This window comes from Callithrix jacchus, chromosome X (assembly GCF_049354715.1).
Source record: "Callithrix jacchus isolate 240 chromosome X, calJac240_pri, whole genome shotgun sequence".
Lineage (NCBI taxonomy): Eukaryota > Metazoa > Chordata > Mammalia > Primates > Cebidae > Callithrix > Callithrix jacchus.
In genome coordinates, this window is record NC_133524.1 from 83,336,211 (window position 1) to 83,350,156 (window position 13,946).

General features: G+C 38.3%; 1 protein-coding gene across 24 annotated transcripts in view; it reads right to left on the bottom strand.

The window, feature by feature from the left end:
- CHM (CHM Rab escort protein) overlaps nucleotides 1–13,946 on the bottom strand; it is a 190,440-nt gene that overhangs the window by 43,823 nt on the left and 132,671 nt on the right. The gene's annotated exons all lie outside the window — the stretch shown is intronic.

A 13,946-nucleotide genomic window follows, 5' to 3' on the forward strand; every position in this document is an offset into this window, starting at 1 on the left:
TACACTGTGTATTTATTAATATTATCAGTAGTCTGCCTTCATACATGCTAGGGGGTTGAAATTATACCACTATATGATACAAGAAACTCTTAACCAACAAAGTATCATGAGAAGTGGTGCTGGGTCAGTGAATAGACTCCTGGACAGTTAGCGGAAGCAATGGCTAAAGCTTTCCAGTTGAATAAGACTTTAACCAAGGCCATATGAGATTGCCAAAGATAGAGTCCCTAGATGATGAGTTTATAATCTAAAATTATATAACACATGAGGAAACACATCTTACCTTGAGTGAGCAGACAAAAGAAACAGCAGGATTAAACTTCCCAAAATGTTACTCGGATAGTATAACTAACCGATTAAGGTATAAAATGGGTATGTTTAGGATGAATACATGAAAAACACAAGAAAATAATAATGGAATGTCCAGAAAGACAACTATAGTAGGCTGAAAAATGTGCTCTCCCATTAAGATGTTCACATCTTAATCTCTGGCTCCTATGAATACATACCTGGCAAGAAGGACTTTACAGTAGTGATTAATTTAAGGATCTTGAGATTGGGAGATTATTCTGTGGATGCAAAATAATCACAGTGTCCTTAAAAGAAAGAGGTGGTCAGGCACAGTGACTCATGCCTGTAATCCCAGCACCTTGGGAGGCCAAGGTGGGCAGATCACCTGAGGTCAGGAATTCGAGACTAGGTTGACTAACATGGTGAAACACCGTCTCTACTAAAAATACAGAACTAGCCAGGTGTGGTGGTGCATGCCTTTAATCCCAGCTACTTCGGAGGCTGAGGCAGGAGAATTGCTTGAATCTGAGAAGTGGAGATTGCAGTGGGCAAGATCATGCCGCTGCACTCCAGCCTGGGCAACAGAGCAAGACTCTGTCAAAAAATAAAACAGAAAAGAAAAGAAAGAAAGCAAGAGGCAGGAAGGCCAAAGTCAAAGAAGAAGATGTAAAGACAGGAGTAGACATCAGAGTGGTGCCACTGTTGGAAGTGGGGCACATGCCAAGGAACGCAGGCAGCTTCTGTGTGCCGGATAAGACAAAGAACAGATTCTCCCCTAGAAGCCCAGGAAGAAATGCAGCCCTGCCAACCTGTTTTAAACTTCTGACCTCCAGCATGGTAAGATAAAGTTGTGTTGTTATAAGCTACTAAGTTTGTTATGGCAGCAATAGGAAACTAATAAAATGATCCATGAATGCATGGAAATGACAGAAGTGGCATTACAAAACAGTGTGGAAAGAATAGAACCTTGAAAAAATGATTTGGATGGAGAAGAGCCAAGATGGTGGACTAGACAAAGCCAAGAAAAGCTTCTCTCATCGAGAGAGACCACACCATCAAGTAGACAAGCACACTGCAAACAGAGCTTCAGGAAGAAGGCACTGAAAGTTGATACAGGGAGAAAGAACGCAGGCCTCAGGGCTGAAAACGGAGGAGGCCAAGAATACTCCATGGAATTACCAAACACCAAAACCGCTTCCTGGCCACTAGCAGCTCCTAAAGAAGGAGTGAGTGAAATAGGCATAGAGTGGTTCACCTTTGCCACATGACATCTGGAATGCTAGCTGCAGGAGCCCCTATGAGCCCCATGGACATTTGAGATGGCAAGAATTGCCTAGAGAGTTGTTAGAGACAGAAATCCAATATACTAGGAGCTCAGAAGATTTGGCATGGGAAGAGCTGCAAGGGAGCCCATCTCCAAGGCTCAACATGCTCTTCTAGGTGGTTTTACCCTTTGTGAGCAGCTGGACCTGGAGAGTGCAAGGCCGCTGGCAGGATTCAGCCAGTGTGATCTAAACAACCCCCACTCTGCTGATATCTCCTCTGGCCACACCTACTTGCAGCACAGCTTGAGCTGCACTGACAAAATCCTTGCCAGAGTTCACTGTCATAGATCATTGCCTGGCAGTCTCCACCTTCCCACCAAAGTATTTTTGAAGACAAACCTCCATCAGTGAGCATCCACTTGCAGCCTTCCCCCAATGGTGTGCACTAAGCCACAGCCTCCCCAAGCCACGCGGCCAGGGCCCACGTGCATAAGAATCCACCACCACTACATCAGCACCCATTCACACACAGACCAACCACAGCCCCACTGAGACACTGGGAGGCCCTTCCTCAGCCATCCCATTGCTGCAGTCACCCACAGAGCCCACCACTGCCCTACTGGTGTACATGTGCTTACGCTCCAACTACCACAGCACCCACTCTGTGCCTCCCATGCCCAATGACAGCACTTTTGCTGGCAGCCCCTGTTGAAGAGCTGTTGTCATCAGAATAGGAACACCTCACCTTCTCCAGCACAGCAAGTACTTGACCTCAATAAACCAGAAAAAAGCAGCAAGCCTGGTCTCAGCCACCCAGGGTTATAGCGTGCAGCCCAGGATGGGTGAACTGAACCTTGGCCACCTCAAAGTACCCAGAAAGGACGCCAATAAAAGAAATCCAACTTATACCACAAATAAACCCTCAAGGAAATTAAAAAAGTATAAAAGCAAAAAAAAAAAAAAAACCCATACAAAAAACAGCAACTTCAGAGACCAAACACCAGCTCACACAGATGAGAGAGAACCACTCTAAGAATTCTGGAAACCCTGGCATCATCCAAATACCAAAACCTGGCCGAGATATAACAGAAAAAGAAACATCAGGCCAATATCCTTGATGAACATCGATGCAAAAATCCTCAACAAAACACTGGCAAACCGAATCCAGCAGCACATCAGAAAGCTTACCTACCACAATCAACTAGACTTTATTCCTGGGATGCAAGGTTGGTTCAACATATGCAAATCAATAAATATGATTCATCATATAAACAGAACTAAAGACAAAAACCACATGATTATTTCAATAGATGTAGAAAAGACTTTCAATAAAATTCAAAATCCATTCATGATAAAAATGCTCAATAAATTAGGTATTGAAGGAGCATACCTCAAAATAATAAGAGCCATCTATGACAAACCCATAGTCAATATCATACTGAATGGGCAAAAGCTGGAAGCATTCCCCTTAAATACTGGCACAAGACAAGGATGTCCTTTCTTACCACTCCTATTCAACATAGTATTAGAAATTCTGGCCCGGTCAATCAATCAAGAGAAAGAAAGAAAGGGCATCAAAATAGAAACATAGGAAGTCAAACTATCTTGTTTGCAAATGACGTGATCCTATATCTAGAAACCCCATAGTCTCAGCCAAAAGTTTCTTAAGCTAATAAACAACTTCAGCAAAGTCTCAGAATACAAAATCAATGTACAAAACTCACGAGCATTCCAATACACCAACAATAGTCAACCTGAGAGGCAAATCATGAAAGACCTCCCATTCACAACTGCCACAAAAAGAATAAACTACCTAGGAATACAGCTAACTAAGGAGGTGAAAGATCTCTCCAAAGAACTACAAACCACTGCTGAAAGAACTCAGGGATGACACAAACAAATGGAAAAACAATCATGCTCATGGATATGAAAAATCAATATTATTTAAATGGCCATACTGCTCAAAGCAATTTATAGATTCAATAATTTTTCCATTAAACCATTATTATTATTTTTTTTGAGACGGAGTTTCACTGTTGTTACCCAGGCTGAAATGCAGCAGCACGATCTCAGCTAACCACAACCTGTGCTTCCTGGGTTCAAGCAATTCTCCTGCCTTAGCCTCCCGAGTAGCTGGGACTACAGGCGCGTACCACCATGCCCAGCTAATTTTTGTATTTTTAGTAGAGAGGGGGTTTCACCATGTTGACCAGGATAGTCTCGATCTCTTGACCTCGTGATCCACCCGCCTCGGCCTCCCAAACTGGGATTATAGGTGTGAGTCACCGCGCCTGGCCCATTAAACTATTTTTGACATTCTTCACAGAAGTAGAAAAAACTGTTTTAAAATTTATATGGAACCATAAAAGAGCTTGAATAGCCAGAGCAATCCTAAGCAAAATGAACTAAGCTGGAGGCATCAGGCTAGCTGGCTTCAAACTATAATACAGGGTTACGGTAACCAAAACAGCATGGTACTGGTACAAAAACAGACACATACACCAATAGAACAGAATATAGAACCCAGGAAAAGGATCACACACCTAAAACCATCTAACCTTCAACAAACTTGAGAAGAACAAGCAACAGGGAAAAGATTTCCTATTCAATAAATGGTGCTGAGATAACTGGCTAGCCATATGCAGAGGATCAAAACTAGACCCCTTCCTTATACCATATATAAAAATTAACTCAAGATAGATTAACAACTTAAATGTAAAATCCTAAACTATAAAAACCCTGGAAGACAATCAGGAAATACCATTCTGGACAGAGGCATGGGCAAAGATTTCATCACGAAGATGCCAAAAGCAACTGCAATAAAAGCAAACACTGAAAAAATGGGATTTAATTAAGCTAAAGAGCTTTTGCAAAGCAAAATAAACTATCAACAGAGTAACAAACCTAGAGAATGGGAGAAAATTTTTGCAATCTATTCATCTGATAAAGGTCTAATATCCAGCATCTATAAGGAACTTAAAGTAATTTAAAAGAAAAAAAATCACCCCATAAAAAAGTGGGCAAAGAACATGAACACACACTTTTCAAAAGAAGACATACATGCAGCCAACAAGCACATGAAAGAAAGTTCAACACCAGCGTTCATTAGAGAAATGCAAATCAAAACCACAATGAGATACCGTCTAGCACTAGTCAGAATGGCTATTATTAAATGTTAAAATAACACATGCTGGCAAGGTTGTGGTGAAAAAGGAACGCTTATACACTGTTGGTGGGAGTGTAAATTATTTCAACCATTATGGATGTGAGTGTGGAGATTCCTCAAGGACCTAAAGACAAATACCATTCAACTAAGAGATCCCATTATTGGGTATATACCCAAAGGAATATAAATCATTTTATTGTAAAGACAACAAACATGTTTATGTTCATTGCAGCACTATTCACAATAGCAAAGACATAGCCTAAATGTCCATCAATGACAGATTGGATAAAGAAATTGTGGTACATATACACTGTGGAATACTATGCAGCCATGAAGAAAACGTAGATCCTTCGCAGGGACATGGATGAAGTTGGGGCCATTATCCTTAGCAAACTAACACAGGAACAGAAAACCAAATACACTTGTTTTCACTTATAAGTGGAATCTAAATGATGAGAGCACATGGAATCTAAATGATGAGAGCAATGATGAGAGGAACACAACAGACACTGTGGCCTATGGGTCAGTGGAGGCTGGGAAGAGAAAGAGGATCAGGAAAAATAACTATTGGATACTAGTCTTAATACCTGCATAGTGAAATAATCTGTACAACAAACCGCCATGATATAAGTTTAGCTATGTAACAAACCTGCAAATGTAGCCCGGAACTTAAAATCAAAGTTTATTAAAAAAAAGAAAAACCAAACAAAAAAATACAATTCTGGCAACCCTAAAAGGGAAGGTGTCTTCTTATCTCCACACAACCATACTAGCTTTATAGCAATGGTTCTTAACCAGATTGAAATGGCTGATATGACAGACATATATTTCAGAACCTGGATGAGAAGGAAGCTTAATAACATATAGGAGAAAGTTGAAACCTAATCCAAAAAAGCAGTAAAATGATCCAGGAGTTGAAAGATGATTTAGCCATGTTCAGAAAGAACAAAACAGAACTCCTGGAAATAAAAAATTCACTACAGATATTTCATAATGCAATTGGAAGCATGAATAACAAAATAAACCAATCTGAGGGAAAAAAAACCTCAGAACCTGAGGAATGATCTTTGAATCAACATAGACAAAAATTTTTAAAAGAACTGAAAAACTGAACAAAACCTCTGAGAAATATGGGACTACATAAAGAGACCAAACCTACAACACAATGGCATTCCTGAAAGAGATGGAGATAGAGCAAGCAACTTGGAAAACGTATGTGAGGACATCATCCATAAAAATTTCCCCAACCTTGCTAGGGAGGTCAACATACAAATTCAGAAAATTCCAAGAACCCCTGTGAGATACTATGCAAGACAACAATCCCCAAAACACAGTCATCAGATTCTTTAAGGTCAACTCAAAAGAAAAAGTCTTGAGAGCTGCTAAAGAGATAGGGCAGGTCATGTGCAAAGGGAACCCCATCAGGCTAACAACAGACCTTACAGGAGAAACATTACAACTTAGAAGAGATCAGGGGACTATGTACAGAATCCTTAAAGAAAAGAAATCCCAACACAAAATTTCATATCTAGCCTAATGTCATAAGCAAAGAAGAAATAAAACACTTGTAGACAAGCAAACGCTAAGGGAATTCATAACCACCACACCTACCTTAAAAGAGGTCCCCAAGGGAATGCTAAATACTGAAAAGAAAGATACGTCCCAGCAAAAAAAAAAAAAAAAAAAAAAAACATGCTCAAGTACATAGACCACTGCCACTATAAAGCATCCACATAAGCAAGTCTACAAAACAACCAGCTAACAATATTATGGCAGGATCAAATCTTCACATATCAATATTAACCTTGAAAATAAACAAGATAAATGCCCCACTTAAAAGGCACAGAGTGGCAAGCTGGATAATGAAGCAAGACTCAACAGTATGCCGTCTTCAAGAGGCTCATCTAACATGCAGTCACACCCATAGGCTCAAAGTAAACAGATGGAAAAAGATCTATCGAGCAAATGGAAAACAACAAAGAATAGGGGGTGCTATTCTTATTTGAGACAAAATAGACTTTAAACCAAAAATGATCAAAAAAGACAAATAAGGGTATTACATAATGATAAAGGGTTCAATTCAATAAAAAGACTTAACTATCTTAAATGCACTCAACACAGGAGCACCCAGATTGATAAAACAACTTCTTAGTAACCTATTGTGTATATAACCACACAATAATAGTGGGAGACTTAAATACCCCACTGATAGTGTTAGATTATTGAGGCAGAAAAATAACCAAGGTTTTGAGGACCTGAATTCAGAACACTCTAACAAACAATACAATATCCTTGTCTGCACATAGCAAATACTCTAGAATCGACCTTATGTTCTCCCATAAAGCAATTCTCAACAATTTTTTAATCAAACCAACTAAACTCAGAATACAGAGCAAAAAAATAGAGGTCAATACCAAGAATATCACTTAAAACCACACAATCGCATGGAAATTAAACAACCTGCTACTGAAAAACTTTTAAGGAAATAATGAAATTAAGGCAGAAATAAAAAAATGCTTTGAATTGAATGAAAACAAGGGTAAGACATACCAGAATCTCTTGGACATAGCTAATAAAAAATTAAGAGGAAAACTTACAGCACTAAATGCCTATATCAAGAAGTTAGATATGCCTCAAATTAACGACCTAATATCACATCTAAAAAAACTAAAAAAAAAAAAAAAAAGAGAGCAAACCAACCCCAAACCTAGTAAAAGTCAAGAAATAACCAAAATCAGAGCTAAACTGAACAAAACTGAGATGTGAAAATCCACAAAAAATATCAATGAAACCAAAATGTGGGTCTTTGAAAGAATAAACAGATTGATAGACCATTAGCTAGACTAATAAAGAAAAAGAAAGGGAGAAGGTCCAAATAAACACAATCAGAAATGACAAGGTGACATATCACCAACCCCACTAAAATACAAAACACACTCAGAGACTATTATGAACACCTGCATGTACACAAACTAGAAAATCTAGAAGAAATGGATAAACTCCTAGAAACACACAATCCCCAAGACTGAACAAGGAAGAAACAAAAAGACTGCAGACTAATAATAATTTCCAATATTAAATGGATAATAAAAAGCCTACCAAGCCGACTGCAACAGCACATAAAAAACTTATCCATCATGATCAAGTAGGATTCATCCCGGGGATGCAAGGCTGGTTCAACATACACAAGTCTATAAACGTAATTCACCACATAAACAGAACCAAAAACAAAAACCACATGATTATCTCAATTGACGCAGAGAAGGCATTTGACAAAATTCAACAGCCCTTTATGCTAAAACCCTCAATAAACTCGGTATTGATGGAACATATCTCAAAGTAATAAAAGCTACTTACGACAAACCAACAGCGAATATCATACTGAATGGGCAAAAACTGGAGGCATTCCCTTTGAAATCCGGCACTAGACAAGGATGCCCTCTTTCACCACTCCTATTCAATATAGTACTGGAAGTTCTAGCCAGAGCAATCAGACAAGAAAAAGAAATAAAGGGTATTCAAATAGGAAAGGTGGAAGCCAAATTGTCTCTATTTGCAGACGACATGATAGTATACCTAGAAGACCCCATCGCCTCAGCCCAAACACTCCTAAAACTGAAAAGCAACTTCAGCAAAGTCTCAGAATATAAAATCAATGTGCAAAAATCACAAGCATTCCTATACACTAATAACAGACCTAAAGAGAGCCAAATCAAGGACAACCTGCCATTTACAATTGCTACAAAAAGAATAAAATACCTAGGAATACAACTTACAAGGAACGTAAGGGACCTCTTCAAGGAAAACTACAAACTACTGCTCAACGAAATAAGAGAGGACACAAACAGATGGAGAAATATTCCATGTTCATGGTTAGGAAGAATCAATATCATGAAAATGGCTATACTGCCCAAAGTAATTTACAGAATCAATGCTATCCCCATCAAGCTACCATTGACTTTCTTCACAGAACTGGAAAAAACCACCATGAATTCACATGGAACCAAAAGAGAGCCCACATAGCCAAGTCAATTCTAAGCAAAAAGAACACAGCGGGAGGCATCACACTACCGGATTTCAAACTATACTACAAGGCTACAGTAATCAAAACAGCATGGTACCGGTACCAAAACAGAGATATAGACCAATGGAACAAAACAGAGGCATGGGAGGCAACCCAACATATCTACAACCATACAGTCTCTGATAAACCTGACAAAAACAAGCAATGGGGAAAGGATTCCCTGTTTAATAAATGGTGTTGGGAAAACTGGCTAGCCATGTGCAGAAAGCAGACACTGGACCCCTTCCTGACACCTTACACTAAAATTAACTCCAGATGGATTAAAGACTTAAACATAAGACCTGGCACCATAAAAACCCTAGAAGAAAATCTAGGCAAAACCATTCAGCACATAGGAGTAGGCAAGGACTTCATGAACAAAACACCAAAAGCACTGGCAACAAAAGCCAAAATAGACAAATGGGACCTAATCAAACTCCACAGCTTCTGCACGGCAAAAGAAACAGTCACTAGAGTGAATCGGCAACCAACAGAATGGGAAAAAATTTTTGTAGTTTACCCATCTGACAAAGGGCTGATATCCAGAATTTACAAAGAACTCAAACAGATTTACAGGAAAAAAACAAACAAGCCCATACAAAAGTGGGCAAAGGATATGAACAGATACTTTACGAAAGAAGACATATATGAGGCCAACAATCATATGAAAAAGTGCTCATTGTCACTGGTCATCAGAGAGATGCAAATCAAAACCACACTGAGATACCATCTCACGCCAGTTAGAATGGCGATCATTAAAAAATCTGGAGACAACAGATGCTGGAGAGGATGTGGAGAAAAAGGAACACTTTTACACTGTTGGTGGGAATGTAAGTTAGTTCAACCATTGTGGAAGACAGTGTGGCGATTCCTCAAGGCCTTAGAAATAGAAATTCCATTTGACCCAGCAATCCCATTACTGGGTATATATCCAAAGGACTATAGATCATTCTACTATAAGGACACATGCACACGAATATTCATTGCAGCACTGTTTACAATAGCAAAGACCTGGAACCAACCCAAATGCCCATCGATGATAGACTGGATTGGGAAAATGTGGTACATATACACCATGGAATATTATGCAGCAATCAAAAATGATGAGTTCGTGTCGTTTGTAGGGACATGGATGAATCTGGAGAACATCATTCTCAGCAAACTGACACAAGAACAGAAAATGAAATACCGCATATTCTCACTCATAGGTGGGTGATGAAAAATGAGAACACATGGACACAGGGAAGGGATTACTACACACTGGGGTCTATTGGGGGGAATAGGGGAGGGACAGCAGTGCGGGGGGGAGCTGGGGAGGGATAGCCTGGGGAGAAATGCCAAATGTGAGTGAAGGGGAGGAAGGCAGCAAAACACACTGCCATGTGTGTACCTATGCAACTATCTTGCAGCATGTTCTGTACATGGACCCCAAAACCTAAAATGCAATTTAAAAAATAATAAATAAATAAAATTTAGAAAACTTTAAAAAAAAAAAAAAGCCTACCAACAGAAAATGCCCTGGGCCACACAGTCACAAACATATTCTACTAGATGTACAAAGAGCTGGTACCAATCCCACTAAAACTATTCCGAAAAATTGAGGAGGAAGGTCTTTTCCCTAACTAATTCTATGAGGTCAGTGTCTTTCTGAAACCAAAACTTGTCAGAAACACAATGAAAACAGAAAGCTTCAGGCCAATATCCTTAATGAACAAAGACACAAGAATCCACAAAAAAGTACTAATAAACTGAATTTAGCAGCATTAAAACTAATTCACAATAATCAAGTAGGCTTTATTCCTGGGATGCAAGGTTGGTTCAATATATGCAAATCAATAAATGTGATCAATAAATATGCCCAAGGGGTATTCCGCCTCCTGTTGTTGATAGCGGAATACTGATATAGGGAAACTGATGTAATTGACACAATCAGCCCAATCTTCACCATCAATTTTCTACTGATACTGAAAGAGCCCATATGTACATGAAATATTACTGGCCCATTCCACATCAATAGGCTGAGTTAGGTTAAGGCCCCCAAAATCCCAGGAAAAAACTTGTCAGTTGGGCATAAGATACATGAAGAAAATACAGAGGTGAGACAGAGAACAAATGCCACCATTGCGAGCTGCACATATCTCCCCTTTCTAATAGGCAAGACTGGTATGGGGGAAAAAACAATCAAAAGCAGTATGAAAAATGTATACACATATGCAACTATACACCTTTGCACTTGAAGAAATTGTAGACCACATAATCAGTGTTCCAATTTGCCTGTGGGTATCTTTACCTCACATGAATGGTAGCCCCAGTGTTTCCAAGCTCTTTGTAAGCAGCTTATGCATGAGCTGTTACCAACCAACCTACTGAATTTTCCATTTCAGTGAGATGGCCCATGTTCACATATATACATATATACACAGAGAAAGAGCATTAGATAAAACTTAATATTACTGAATCAATTCCCCACTGGAGAAAAATTATTTTTAAATATCTTTCCACATTACAAGAGATACAAATGAATAAATTCAGAATCCACTGAAAGCTGCATAAGGTTAAAAAAGAAAAAACAATATGCCACAGGCTATGACAGTATTATCAAAAGCCTAAGTAATCCACTTAACCAGAATTAAATGCAATTTTCTATAAAGACCTCCTTTTATGAAATAGTATAATGTTTATGAAACATACTGTTACTTTATAATATTATTAAGTATCCTTTTCTTTTAAAATTATTTTATAGTTCTTTTAAGCTAAATGGGTCCTCAAATAAATTTAAATACGGTTATAGATGCCAAGATATAGGGGCATCTATAATTACATATAATAAATCATCAAAAAATCACCTGGTTTTCAATAATATGATTTATTAACAGTAGATATATACTATATGGATAAAAACACAAGAATGTAAAGAATGCTAAGAACTAGTTAATGTGAATGACGGGAAATATTATAGAAGAAGTCTAATAATGAGACAGAACTGTGATAATTCATTTAAATATACTCTTAATTTGAAATGAGAACATAAGAAGCATTTTGTGTTCTTGGAAAGGTATATGGATACATGTGCATACACATTTTTCATACTGCTTCTCATGTGTTTTTTCCCCCATACCACTCTTTGTTAGAAAGGGAAGCTATGTGTACCTCATAATGGTAGCATTTGTTCTCTGTTACCTCTGTATTTTCTTCACATATCTTATTTCCAAGTGAAAAAAAAAGAAAACAGTGATTTGTAAGAAGTGCCACACAAAATGAGTATTGATATAAAGACTCCTCTGTATGCTATTCTTTTCTTTTATTAAATATATATTTTATCACATTTTAGGTTTAGGGGTACATGTGAAGAACATACAAAATTATTGCATAGGTACACACATGGCAATGTGGTTTGCTGCCTTCCTCCCCATCACCTACATCTGGAATTTTTCCCCATGTTATCCCTCACCAACTCCTTACCCGCTACTGTCCCTTCCCTAGTTCCCCTGCCACAGACCCCAGTGTATGATGCTCCCCTCCCTGTGTCCATGTTCTCATTGTTCAACACCCGCCTGTGAGTGAGAATGTATGCTAGTCTTATCAGTCATTCCCATGGGTAGTCTTAAAAAAAAAAAGTTTTGGCTTGGGGCATGAGGACTACTTGGTGGTAATGAGCAACAGTGGAAATCTTTTATAAGTAGGTAAGAAGCACAATAGTAGGGAGTTCTTGAGAAATGCATTCAAAACCCAAATAGCAGGCATTTACATGAGAAGTAGAGAATTATATATGGGGAAATAATTATTGACTACACAATGTTCTTTCGGGCACACAGCCAACAACAACCACACAAATAATAATCACAACTGGCATTGAGTGTTTATTACACAACAGATATTTTACATGTATTAACATATTGTATCCTATAATAATCCTATAAGCCAGGGTTTCACAGATTTGGAAGCTGAGGAAAAGGTCAAGTGACTTGCTAGAGGTCACTAAGGAAATGGTATTGCTGGGGTAAAAATCCAAGTGATTTGGTCTCAGAGGTTTCTCTGTTAACCATCACACCAACCTGTCCATTGTCAGTATTATCTTTCTTGGGATTATGAAGGAAAGCAACAGAATCAGATGATCAAAGATACTCTAAGACTTGTTCTAATTCCTGTCAAATTCCAAAAATTATTACAAAGTGCAAAATAATCCCTCAACTTCTACACATTATTTTCACCTAAGAAAGTTCATGTTTATTCTGTCTGTACATGTTCTATGGATTATGTGTGACTTCATTTTAGATGGTGCAAAAACTCAAAGTAAGTTTAACCATAAGAATGGTGGTCTTTACAGAACCTAGCAAATTAGGAATATTCTGTAATCCACATTTTAAAAAGTGATGTATAAAGTATACATCACTAGTAAGCTAGAAATTTTTAAATTAAGAAAATGCTGTGAGTAGAGGGTAAATATTTACCATGATTTGGGCGAGGTAATAAGGTTCCACATGACACGTTCTCTTCCAGTGCATTAAATGGTAGCCTAACAACCCAAAGGTTAACATGCCTTAGTGATGGACAATTATGCAACCAAAGATGACAAACATCTCTGAGATGCCAGGTAGGCTCCAGCTTTAGTCCAGTTTATAGCAACCATCCTGAGGCCTAACATAACGCCTGGCAATGAAACTCTGTACACCTCCCTTCCTAAGGTTAGTATGCAGCCTAAAGGCAAACAAGTATAAGTTTTACAGGACTTACCTAAAAAAGAATACTACTAAACACAGTAGGTAGGACCGTCCCCAAAAAAGTCACTATAAAAATACATTTGAACTCTTTGTCAAACTCCATTAAAAACAAACCAAACAAAAAAGTCTATTACAAGAGAAAAATTAGGGTAACCATTGATCATCACTGTGCTTTAGTGACACCCCAGCTAAAACTGTAAACTGAAAAGCAGAAGTTCCATTCCAACAGTAGGTAGGCATGTCTACATGTCACGAGATACTATAAGGCTTCAGTGATTACATCTATCTATAGAAAGTCCAAATTTGTTTCTTGTAACTATATTCATACATATGCATTTATCATAACACTGTATTTAAAACAATATGTTGAGTTTTCTGTCATGTTGACCTGGTTAGTGGCTGCCGGTCTGAAAAAGTACATGTAACGAAACCTAAATGCA